Below are 13362 nucleotides of genomic sequence, written 5' to 3' on the forward strand. Positions count from 1 at the left end.
AAATATTTAATTAATAGAGAGAATGTGTTTTTTCTTTTACACGTGTTTTCTCAGGAGCTTTCATTTATGGTATTGTTCTATAAATATTTACTGAGGTCAACTGTATGACAGGCACTGTTCTAGGAACAGAGGTCAAGTTTCAGTAATGTAACTAGTCCAATGGCTTTTTTTTTTTTTAATTCTGTAAGATATTTGATAGAATAGTTACAATAGGAACCAAGGAAACACATTTACTAATTGGACCACATGTTCAGAAATAATTCCTCAGTGACTTTAGTGGACTAAAAAGATATTGCTCGTACATGACTTGTCTTTGCACACCCCCTTCTGTCTCTTTGAATTATTATTTTGTACAATATTACCTTGTACAAAACAGAAGCACAGTTGGTTTGGCATAACCCAACAAATAAGATAACCAGAGGCAGCTCTTCATTGCAAGTATGACTGAGTTTGTCGATGATTGCTTCTAGGCTGCAGTTAAAACACCTATCTCTATGACAGAAAACTTAAACTGGCAGATGAGGCCAAATTATGAAAGATCTATGTCTTAGTAAAGCAAAGTTTATTGCACAATTCACTGTCAGGAATGGGCTGGGGGCCTGTGGTCCATGTGACCCAGGTAAGATGAAGTCTTCTCTTCTTCCATTTACCCGCAAAGTGATTAGGCTCCCCCACAGCAGAGAGCCTGGATCTTTTATTTTTTACAGTCTTCTCTCTTGGGAAGTTTGGGATGAGTTGCCTCAGGATTTGGTCAGAGGGTAAACGCCACGCTTCCTGCCTCCCTTCTGATGTACAACTCAGAGCAGGAGGTTTTGACCCTACCATTTTTATGCTGAAGTTATTTTGACCAGATCACCAGGGGGATAAAAAAAAAAAAAGACTACGTAGAATAATCAGGCCTAAATAAAACAGACAGCATAAAACTATACTTGGAAATATTGGATTTCATAGAAACAGGAGAAAAGAAAAATGATAATGACAGATGCCATTCAAAAATTTTGTTTGATAATGTACAGAAAAGTTTAAATGTACAGCAAATATTTTAAATGTTTCATTTACAGGAAACTCTTTGGAAAATCAGATCTTTGTTGTAACATTCACAAGGGAAAAAACTCATTCTACTGAAACTAATTTTGGCAAATCAGAGAAGGAAAATGGAAGAAATTATCTAATAGCAATGTATAGAAGGAAACGTTTGAGAAATTGAGCCATCCTAATAGAATTTCTCAAGTAAATATTTTCATGGTGAAAATTCACCAGATTTAAAATCATAAGCACTGAACCAAAACTTTCTTGAATTGCAACTGGAAGGGTCAAGGCTCCCACATTCAACTTCTTTTTCAGGAGGGAGCATATAAGGGTTACTAGATGAAATAAAGGATGCTCAGTTAAATGTGACTCCAGATAAACAACCAATAATTTTTTTAGTATAAGTATATGCCATGCAGTATTTGGGACATATTTTTCTGCCAGAAAATTATTGTTTATCTGAAATTCAGATTTAACTGGGTGTCCTGTATTTGTCTTTGCTAAATCCGGTAACCCTGGATCACAAGCATCTGCTCGAGGGACCTCCACACTCCCTTGCCTTGAAGTCAGTCCCCACCAGAATCCCACAAGTGTTTATCCGGAGGCTGCTGTCTGATAACATGGCAGCATTATCCATCACAGGGAAAATTGAATATAATCTCAATAGGAATAGTTATATAAATTATGACATCAATTCCTTGGAACATAATGCAGCCATTAAAATAATTATGAAATAATTATGGGAAAATATCTGTAATGCAATTTTATACCAAGAGATGCTCACTATGAAACTGCACCTTTAATACGATTACAAAAGTGAAAATATGTGTGCATATGGGATCCCAAGTCAGGATTAGAAGCAATTTATTAGGCTAGTGGTACTATCGGGATCGTTTTTGTTGTTTTTAAGCATTTTTATAATAAATAAAAATTGGAAGAAAAACAAGTGTTCTGCAGGGTTGAATGCCAGAGAGAGATTTTGCATCTAAGTTTGAGTCTCTTCTAAGAATTTCATAGTGTAAGCATGGATGAGGCTATGTTCATGTCATGAGTTTAAACAATTTAGCAACTATGTTGCCTGTGTTCTTTTCTCATAGTTTATTAAATATAGCTTATTAGACTCATTCATTGAGAGATACTGGCTTCCTCTGTGTATCACAATTATCTTTTTCTAAGGGATACTCATTTTTGGCAGCCTCCTTCATTATACGCCATCCCTTCAAAGTTACCCAGTGCCCAACTTCCATTTGGAATCTCCCATGATAAACTGGTCTCATTAGCCTGAGGATAAACTACATTCCAAGAACCTGAGCCAGAGGAATAGGGGAACCCACAGCTGTTTATTTCTCCAAATTTGTAAATTGTCCTGGATTTCAGTGAGCCTTTAAAAGAAATCATTAGTTCTCCAAGCAGAAACAAAAAGGAAATTAAAACTATTTATTTATTGGCTTTAATAACTGGGAGAGTGTGTTAAAGAGCCCAGTGTTGAGTAAATGTTATCAACTCTCTTGCGAAGAGTGCTGTTGGCTAGAGTGCAAGTTTGATAGTTATTGAATTTATATCAAAATGCATTTTGCTGGCGTTGAGAGCCTTTCTGCACCGAATCCAGAATCGAAGTATATACTTCCTTGTGAGCAATTTAATTAAGAGATTTGTGGGTTTTTTCCTGCTTTTTCTCCCCAAATCCTCCCAGTACGTATTTGTATACTTTAGTTGTGGGTCCTTCTAATTGTGGCATGTGGGACGCCACCTCAGCGTGGCCTGATGAGTGCTGTCACGTCTGCTCTCAGGATCCGAACCGGCCAAACCCTGGGCCACCAAAGCGGAGCGCACAAACTTAACCACTCGGCCTCAGGGCGGCCCCAAGAGATTTGTTTTTAAACTAGGATGCTTATCTCTTACTAATTCTCTTGCTAGAAATTCAGCTAATAAAAACTACACACTAAACCTACCTTTATCTTATTACAAATCCTTAACTCTGTTTGTTTAATTTCAGGATGGTTATTTCCAGACACTTACTATTTTATCTGATTTATAGTAAAAGGGAAGAAAGTTCCCCACCACATACCTCCCTGAATTTTTCTTTCTAGTTTCTGGGCTAATCACTCCCCCACAGTCGGCAGCTTATATTTTTTAAATGAAATATTCTACATACGGGAAAATAGAATAACATAACCTCCATGTGCTCTCACCAGCCAATAGTAGGATTTGCCATATTTGCATGAGATTTCTTTTCTTTCTAACTACAGATACCATTAAACTCCACTTTGTGTGCCTCTCTAATCCCAGAGGCAAGCACTATTCTGAAATTTGAGCAGAATCTTCCTGTCTTTGATTTTACACTTTTATTACAAATGCATTTTGCCCCTAACTGATATGTAGAATTGTTTGGTTTAGTTAAAAATTTTACGCATGTAGCATCTGCAACTTCCTTTTTCTATTCAACATTAAATCCTTGAGATTTTTCTATGTTCAGTTTTATAAATTTAGTAAATTAGTAATTGCCATGTAGTATTTCAACTGTGTGAAATTACCATGATTTATCCCCTCCTTGTTTCTAGACATTTGGGGTGTTTTGATATGACAGTGAGTACCCTTGGACATGTCTCCTTGTATATTTATTCAGTTTCTCTGGAAGCAGAATTGCTGGGTCTAGGGTATGTTTCTTCAGCTTCGCTAGAAAATGCCAAATTACTCTCCAAAGTATGTATACCCATTTATTCTCACATTAGTGGTGGATGAGTCCCCAATAATCACATCTTTGCCAACACTAGTATGTATCTGACTCTGCAATTTTTGCCAGTTGGGCTGTATGAACTGGTATTTCACCATGATTTTAATTTTCACTTACCTGATGACTAGTGAGGTTGACTATCCTTAACTGTGCCAGTTTACATACTTTTAAATTTTTTCTGTAGGGTCATTTTTCTTTTCTTTATTTGTAGCGGTTCTTTATGTATTGAGTATGCCAACCCTTTGTCTGTTATATGCATTGCAAATATTTCTCCCATTCTTGGGACTATCTTTCCATTTTGTCTATGGTGTCTCCTAAGTAAAGCAGTTAAAAAAATTATATGCTAGAATGTATCAAGTTATTCCTTTAGGTCTGTGCTTTTTCCTTTATGGTTTGTCTCCCCCCCCGCCCCCCACCTCCGCTTCCTTCCTTCCATCCTTCCTCCCTTCCTTTCTTCATCCCTCCTCCCTTCTCCTCCTCCCCCACTTCCTCCTTCTCCTCACCGTTATTCCTTTCTTTCAAGAAATCCTAGGGGCCGCCCCGTGGCCGAGTGGTTAAGTTTGCATGCACCGCTTTGGCGGCCCAGAGTTTTGCCGGTTGGGATCCTGGGCACGGACACAGCACCACTCATCGAGCCATGCTGAGGTGGTATCCCACATGCCACAACTGGAAGGACCCATAACTAAAAATACACAACTATATACTGGGGGCTTTGCGGAGAAAAAGGAAAAATAAGATCTTCAAAAAAAAGAAAGATAGATATTTGATGCACTCAAGGAATTAGTATTAATTTTTTCTTAGTGTTATAAGGGTATTGAGGTCGTTTTTGTTTAGAGTCTGTTTTGTTTTAGAGATACATTCTTAAATATTTACAGGTGAAATACTGTGATGAGTGGAATTTTCTTCAAAAAGATATGAGGAGAGGTGCAGATAAAGCAAGATTGACCATGAGTTGTAATTGTCAAAGCTGAGTAATAGGTACACAGGGGTTCGTTATACTATTCTATCGAATTTTGTGTATGTTAACATTTTCCCATAATAAAAAGCATAAAGAATAGAATGAGAGAGAAGAAATTCTTTCCAATCTTGATATGAAAACATTTTCCTATATATTCTTCAAATAATTTTAAAGTGTTTTTTTTTCCATTTGGGCCTCTAATCCCTAGGTGACTCTGAAGGAACACCATAGAGGAGCCCCAGGGAACAGGCTTCGATGGGGCTATCCAAAGATGGGCAAGAAGGAATGCTAGTATGGTTGGCCGGGCCCTATGACAATCTTTGCCCTGGGAAAGTGCTTTCCAAATCAACGAGGAAGACAGTTTGCCTTGGCTGTGTGGAAACATACTTTTTGACCCAGATTTGGAGAATGAAGCCCATTATTTTCTATGTAATAGGGTTAACCAAAGGATTTGGCATTTATTAAAAGATTTTTATACGCTTGGTCTCTTTTTGACCATTTATCCTTTTTTTGGCCATAAGTCAGAATATTTTTTAAAATGTGGTAATTGCATTATTTATCTAAGTAAAATAATTTTGCTAAAGCCTTCATCTCAAAAAGTTAGCCTTTACGGTTCTGCCCTTGGAACTCCTACCTTCAAAGTAACATGTACATTTAGAAAGACGAAGAACCTCTTTCACGTTTCAGTGGGAGAGTGGAAGATGTTTTTAGATCTACTAGGAAAGAGTTCAAGCTAACGGTATTTGATCTGCTGGGATTTCCAACACATGTGAACTCTCAGCACACTTTCTACCAGATGGAGACAAATTGCTCACAGAGTCCATCAACTTATGACTTGCTTTAGTTACAGATCTCTTGCTTTCTATTATACAGGATGGATTTCCAGATGTTCTTCTGGTTTGTAGTTTGCTCATTTCTCTCCCAGAAATTGTCAAGAGATGGTCTGGACTGGTGGACCCTTTATCCTAAGAGGTGGCATTATTAGGCCACACAGTAGGTTAAACAAATGTACTACTTTGCAGACTTTGACAGAGTTGGTTTAGACTTTAGAGAGAAAAAACTGAGTTAAAATGGAGGCAGAATATATATTTTTTTCTTGCTCTGAAATAAAGTGAGACTGTCCAGCCTCACTGAGATTCAGGAGATCTCAGGATGAAGTTAAATATCCTGTTGTAACTCAGCCCAGCACACATCTCTTGGCTTTCTTTCTTGCAAGTTTAACAGCCATATTATTTTATTGCGTATCCATCATGTGCCTGGTACTCTATCAGCCCAACTCTTTCTACAGATAGACTTAACCAGCCTATTACTAACCCTTCTGGTAAACTATACAGAGAACTCGGTGATGCTTCTTCAAGTAGATATGCAAGAATTCAAAGAAGTACATTCTGGTTGTCTCTGCTTACCTGTCCTTTTGGTTAAGAACCAAAGGGTACTCAAGAGAGACTCAGAGAAGGGATATTCTCATCTCTACCAATCCTCAACCTTTTTTTTGCTGAGGAAGATTTGCCCTGAGCTGACATCTGTGCCAATCTTCCTCGATTTATTTATTTATTTATTTACTTACCTACTTATTTATTTATTTACTTATTTTTCAAGGAAGATTAGACCTGAGCTCACTGCTGCCAATCCTCCTCTTTTTTCTGAGGAAGACTGGCCTTGAGCTAACATCCGTGCCCATCTTCCTCAACTTGATATGTGGGACACCTACCACAGCATGGCTTGCCACGCCGTTCCATGTCCACCTCTGGGATCTGAACCGACAAACCTTGGGCCGCCAAAGCAGAACATGCGCACTTAACTGCTGTGCCACCAGGCCGGCCCCCTTTATTTTTTGTATGCGGGTTGCCACCACAGCATGGCTGATGAGTGCTGTAGGTCCACTCCCAGGATCCAAACCTGTGAACCTGGGCCGCCAAAGCATAGCGTGCCAAACTTAACCACTATGCCATGGGCTGGCCCCTATTTTATGGTTTAATAACCATAAAAATAAGCACCATTGTAAAATAAGATCAGGAACATCAAGTACTCGATGGTCTCTGCAGCTTCGATTTTTCCCTGAGAGAGGCAAAGATACATTGTTGATGAATTTGTCACTTCCAGTACGCACTGGTGTATTTCTCATCATTTGGTCCATAGCCTAGCATGAGCATCCAAGAACTTTCAAAGTCTTAGCTCTTTTGTTGCCACAATGTTGCAGACCCACTCATTCTGAGTCCTATTGCTTTTTTAACCCTTCAAATAGAAACTTCCAAGCTTGGGATAAACATAGAAGAATAACAGAGATGGGAAAGTTGAATGAAGTTTAGCAGTAGGACAGAGTCTGAAACAATGAGAAAATGATTATAGAAGGGAGTTGCATCCATTTATTTACACTCTAAATTCTTCCCAAAAAACCGTTTAAAGTTGCTTAAAAGACACAAGGTTGAGATTTTGCACTTTCCTATCAGGATATTACATTGCAGTTTTTAAAAGGACAAAGGGATGATGCAACACTAAAGTTTAGCCTTAAGTTTCTTGGTGGTCGAGGCAAAGGGGGGAGTCCTTGAGTTAAAGAGCGCCAATGAGCTGATAAAAAGAAACATGAAGTTTGTAAGGAGATAGTTTTTTTCCTGGGACTAAATTCTAAGAGAAATTCATTGAAATAAAAAAATTAAAAATTAGATACTGTATATATTAAAATATGTGTATTTATAAATATATAATATATTATATATATTAATATTTTGCCATATATTAATTATATTGCATATTATATATTATATATCAATTATATTTTATTATATATTAATCTATTTAATACATATTAGTATTAGATGTTAATATAACATATTATATATAGTGTTATATTATATGTAACATATAATATAACATATGATATATACAACATATAATATATTATATATAACATAAATATTATATAAATATATATATAGGTACTATAATGTATAATACTAAAGTATACATATTTTGTGAAGCATATCGTGTCATCTTTATCTTACAGATGAGGAAACTGAGGGTCAGAGAAGTTACATTGACTGGACGCAGCCAGATTTTGAACTCTGAATTAAAAGCCTACACTAGCTGGTCACACCACACTGCCTCTCAGTGGACACTCATGTGTATTGTTTGTGTATTTTTGGACTGTGGGTTCATTTTCAATAGGGCTTTATCTGCAGCAATATTCTGCAGCCTGAACTGAGGCATAGTCCATCCAGAATAGTTTTGCATTTCTATGTTAGGCACTTCACGTATGACTGACCCCCAAGGGCTTCTTTTTCTAGGATCTTGAGGTGGGAGCTTAGAGGATTGATTTGGGGCTTTTCCTCTTTTCTAATGGATGCATTTAGAACTATAAATTTCCCTCTCAGTTCTGCTTTAGCTGTGTCTGCTTTAGCTTAATAAGTTATTTTTTCATTTTCATTCTCTTCAATGTATTTTTTAATTTCTCTTGATCCTTCCTGTCTGAGTCATGGATTATTTAAAAGTATATCATTTAGTGTCCAAGTATTTGGAGATTTTCTTGTTATATTTCCATTGTTGATTTTCTATTTGATTCCATTGTGATCAAAGAACACACTCTATATGATTTTAATTCTTTTAAATCTGTTGAGGTTTGTTTTATGGCCCAGGATATGGTCTATCTTGGTATATGTTCTGCGGGTGCATGAAAACAGTGTGTATTCTGCGTTGTTGGGTGGAGACTTCCGTGAATGTTGATTAGATCCTGTTGATTGATGGTGGTGTTCAGTTCTACATCTTTGCTGATTTTTGCCTAGTTGTTCTATTAATTGTTGAGAGAGGGGCGTTGAAGTCCCCACCTATAACTGTGGATTTGCCTATTTCTCTTTTCACTTCTCTCAGTTTTGTTCTACGTGTTTTGCAGCTGTAAGTGCACACACATTTAGAATTACCGTTCTTGGTGGATTGATCCTAAAACGTCCCTTTCTGTCTTTGGTAATCTTCATTGCTCTTAGGTATACTTTATCTGATATTAATTATAATATTAATTAATTAAGCCACTCCTGCTTTTCTTTTATCAATTTTTGCATGCTGTATTACCTTTTTCCATCCTTTTACTTTCAAGCTACCCATATAGTTAAATTTGAAGTGAGTTTCTTGTAGACAGCCTATGGTTAGGTCATGTTTCTTAATGCATTTTGCCAGTCTCTCTTTTTTAATTAATATACTTTATTTGAGCACTTTTACGTTTACAGAAAAATAGAGCAGAAAGTACAGAATTCTCATATAGCTCCTAACCCCTATCCCCAGTTTCCCCTTAGTAACATCTTCCATTAGTGTGGTATATTTGTTACAATTGATAAGCCAATATTGATACATTATTTTAAACTAAAGCCCGTAGTTTACATTAGGATTCACTCTTTGTGTTATCTATTCTATGAGTTTTAACAAATCTGTAATGACATGTAGCCACCATTATAGTATTATACAGAATAGTTTCACTGCCCTAAAAATCCCCTATGCTTCATTTATTCAACCCTCTCTCTTTCTCTCTTAGTCCCTAGCCAATTTTTTTCTTTTTCTTTTTTTTTTGCTTGAGGAAGATTCTCCCTGGCTAACATCTGTGCCAATCTTCCTCTATTTTGTATGTGGGTTGCCTCCACAGCGTGGCTCCTGACAGCAGTGTAGATCTGCTCCTGGGAACTGAGCCTGGGCTACTGAAGCAGAGCACACCAAACTTAACCACTAGCCCACAGAGCTGGCCCCCAGTTTCTATTATTTAATTGGTGTATTGAGACCATCTATGTTGCATGTAATTATTGATATGTTAGGGCTTATGTCTATCATTTTTTTTCCTGTTTGTTCAGTTTTTTTGTTTCTCTATTTCTTTTTCCTGTCTTCCTATGGGTTACTTAAACATTTTTTGGAATTCCATTTTGATATATCTGTAGTGTCTTTGAATGTATCTCTTTTTTTTTAAATAGACTTTTTTAGGGCAGTTTTAGGTTCACAGCAAAATTGAGTGGAAGATACAGAGATTTCCTGTTTACTCCCTGCCCTCACACATACATAGCCTCCCCCATTATCAACATCCTGCACCATTTGTTACAATTGACGATCCCACACTGACACCTTATCAGCCAAAGTCCACTGTTTATATTAGGGTTCATTCTTGGTGCATATATCAGCTATTATTTCTTCAAATAAATTTTCTGACCCTTTGTCTCTCTCTTCTCCTTCTGGGACACCTATAATATGAATGTTAGTGTGCTTGATATTGTCCTAGAGTTCCCTTAGACTGTTCCCATTCTGTATCATTATTTTTTCTTGTTTCTGTTCAGGTTGCGTGATTTCCTCTAGTCTTTTGTCTAGCTTCCTGATCCATTCTTCTGTACCCTCTACTCTGCTATTTAGTCCCTCTAGTGAATTTTTCATTTCCAGTATGGCATACTTCATTTCTGATTAGTTCTTTTTTATCTTTTCCAGTTCTTTGTTGATGAGCTCACTGTGTCCATCCAGTCTTCTCCCAATATCTGTGAGCATCCTTATGAGTTTTTGTTTGAACTCTTTGTCAGGTAGGTCATTTATTTCTGTTTCATTTAGTCCTTTTTCTGGGGTTTTGTCCTGTTCCCTTGCTTCAAATGTATCCCTTTGTCTCCTCATTACGCCTCTTTCTCCGTGCTGATATCTATGCATTAGGTGAGTCGGCTATGTCTCCTGATCTTGGAGAAATGGCCTTAGGTAAGAGATGCCTTTTGAGGCCCAGCCATGTGCTTCCCTCTCGTCACCAGTACAAATGATCCAGAGTGACCCTTTTGTGGGCTATTTGTGTCCTTCTGCTGTGGCAGGGTTTCTCTTAATGCTGGTACCCAGGGAGTCTAGTCTTTCCTTCCTTGGCCAGCTGTTTGTAAATCTGGTTTGGGGAACCTCAGCACCATTGGCTCCAAGGTCTAACAGCACACTCCTGTTGCAGTTTTCCTGTTAATTGGGTAGGTACCCAGTGTAGCTGGCTGCTAGGCTCAGGGGCTTACAGTTGCTATAGGCCTCAGACCTGTAAGGCTATTGTCAATTCTCTTAGGAGTGTAGCTGAGTGGGGCAGACCCAAGGCACTGGAGGACTCAATTGTTTCAGGCTTTGGAAGGTGGGGCTGATCCTTTTTATGGCTATTTCTGAAGACCAGGTCTTCTGCCGCTGATAAGCCTCACCCCCCACAGGACCACACACACCATCCACACAGTCCTGTCCATGCACACTTCCCTCCCCCGTGGAGTGTAACCTAGTGCCCCACTGCAGAGGCCCCCACCTCTCCACCAATGCCCCCCACACTTCACCTGGTCCTTACACAGGCCTTGTCCCACAGAGGCAGACACCCTCACCTGCATGCTGAGGATCAAGGCCCCCAGTGAATGCAGGCCAACAAGTAGCCTGAGGGCTTGCTGTTCAGCAGGGCCGGTCCCTAGGGTGGGAGGCCTACCCTGACTGAACAGATTAAATCTGCTCTCTAATGGGTGTGACAGACCTTCAAAGGCGTCTGCCAGGGTCTGTGTCAGCATGCCTGGACTAGCTCATGACAATGGCCACCACCAATGTCTCAGTCTGTGGAGAGGTTGCACCTCTCACCAAGATTCACCCAGAGCCTACCAGGTGAGTATCCTGAGTCCTTTGAGACCAAAGGACTGTCAGCCTTCTCTCTGTTGGTTTTCAGTTGCTAAGACAGGTGACTTTGTGCATGGGACTTAAATGGCCAGTTCTTTCATCTGATAGCTTTTCTGCAGGTGTCCTTGCTGCAGTTAATACCAAGTGAAGCCAGATAGTAACACCCTCGTCTCAGTTGTGCTGAGTCTGAAGGATACTTATAGTCCTCTCAGTTGTGCTGAGTCTGAAGGATGCTTACAGCAGTATTGGTCCCCACTCCAGACCTCACTCCTTAAGGGACAGCTGCATACCTTAGGGTGGCTCCTGCCTGGCCAGATGAGAAACTCCGCTGGTCCTGAAGGTGGCTTTTTTTCTGGCCACAAGGAATTTCTGCCTCTTCTGCCTTAGTCAGGACAGTCCCATGTTGTGGGGGTTCTTTTTATCAAGTTTTCTTTCCAGGGTAATTTTTCCAAAAATAGTTGTAACCGGGTTGTGTTTGAGGGAGGAGATGAGTTCAGAGTCTGCCTACACCGCCATCTTGTCGAGATGAAGTCTCCCTGCCCTTTCTGAGGCTGTTTTTCTTTCCTGTCCTTCCTAGCAATGAAAACAGAGGGGACAACAAAGCTGTGACTCAAGCCCACACCAGAGCCCAGAAAAATTTCCAAGACCCTAGAGATGCCCCAGGACTGGGGGCTTGTTAAATGCAGGAAGAAGGGTCTTCCTGGCACTCTGAGGATTAGCAGTGAATGATAGAAAAATCTGGAGTGACAAGAGTGAGGAAGCCAAAAGGCACCCAGGTCTGCCCACCTAGGATGAGATGCAGAGTTATCTCAAAGAGGGCGTCCCAGCCTGTAACAGCCCCCAGGGAGCTATGATGGGCCAAGCAGTGTGGGGAAGGGTCCATTTCATCTGCAGCGGCAATGGGAGAAGGGCTAACCCAGGGAAGACTCACTGCTTTTGTATTAATCACACTGGATGAGCAGTTGGATGGACAGCAGTTAAGATTTGTGTAAGCAGAGTTAAGTCTGTGATGGAGACGTGTTGAGGAAAACAGGCACACAGAAAACCAGTGTCTCAGAGAACCCCATCGGAACCACGCAATCCTCTTTCTTCTCTAGATAAACTGCAGAGGTTTTGAAAAGGCTGGGTCCTCAAACAAATCTTTGACCTGACTATGGAGCTACACTGGCCGCTCTCTCAGCTCTCCAGCTCCTGTTCCCCCTCACAGAGCTCACATCCTGGCAGAGCACTGACCTGGTAGGAGTCTGTGTTTGAAAAACGCTGTCTTTCCCTCCTGAGGACGGAAAAACTCAGTTCTCCACCTCAGGTGTGTTTCTCCTTTACATTCGCACAGAACACTTCACTTCTGACACTTACGGTCACCAAATGTGTGGGGTTTCTTCCCCACACCAAGCAATTCTCCACGACACCAGCTGGGTGCTCTACAGTTTAACTCGATTCTGACGCTAGAGTGTCAGATCTCACAAATTTGGGGCTCAGTCTCACAAGACTCCTCCACCCTACTTCAGACACAAATCACAAATAGTAGGTCCCCAGGTTACCCACAACTTCCATCCAGCTTTGCTACAAATTGGAGGTTCTCGCGACCCCCTCCTTGGGTTCCAGTAATTTGCTAGAGCGGCTCACATAACTCAGGGAAACATTTACTTAACGTTTACCAGTTTATAAAGGATAGGATAAAGGGTACAGATGAACATCCAGATGAAGTGATACATAGGTCCTTGTCTGAGAGGGTCCTGAGCACAGGAGCTTCTGCTTCCACGGTGTTGGTGTGAATAACTCTTGGAACGCAGATGTGTTCACCCACCTGGAAGTGCCCTGAACCCCATATTTTTGAGATTTTGTGGAGGCTTTCTTATGCAGCCATGGTCAATATTAACTCCATATTCAGCCCTCTGCCTTGACAAAGGAATGAGAGGGTGGGACAAAAAATTCCCAGCATCTACTCGTGGCTTGGTCTTTCTGTTGCCCAGTGCTCATCAGGACCCCACCTAAAGTCTCTTCTATAGAACAATAGACAGGA

At 40.0% G+C, this 13362-nt stretch overlaps 1 protein-coding gene across 3 annotated transcripts in view; it reads left to right on the top strand.

Annotated features, from left to right (window-relative positions):
• The window catches only part of LOC139078058 (spermatogenesis-associated protein 31E1-like), a 31259-nt gene that overhangs the window by 11263 nt on the left and 6634 nt on the right, over window positions 1-13362 (top strand). The window contains exon 1 of one of the 3 annotated variants that reach the window (XM_070588130.1): window positions 10181-10258. The exons of 1 other annotated variant lie outside the window; for it this stretch is intronic. The gene's annotated coding sequence lies outside the window, so the exon portion shown is untranslated. Of the gene's footprint in view, window positions 1-10180; window positions 10259-12468; window positions 12576-13362 lie in introns of those variants that run through there. One more of the 3 variants, XM_070588119.1, reaches the window with a different exon arrangement.

This window comes from Equus przewalskii, chromosome 1, assembly GCF_037783145.1.
Source record: "Equus przewalskii isolate Varuska chromosome 1, EquPr2, whole genome shotgun sequence".
In the NCBI taxonomy this organism is placed as follows: Eukaryota; Metazoa; Chordata; class Mammalia; order Perissodactyla; family Equidae; genus Equus; species Equus przewalskii.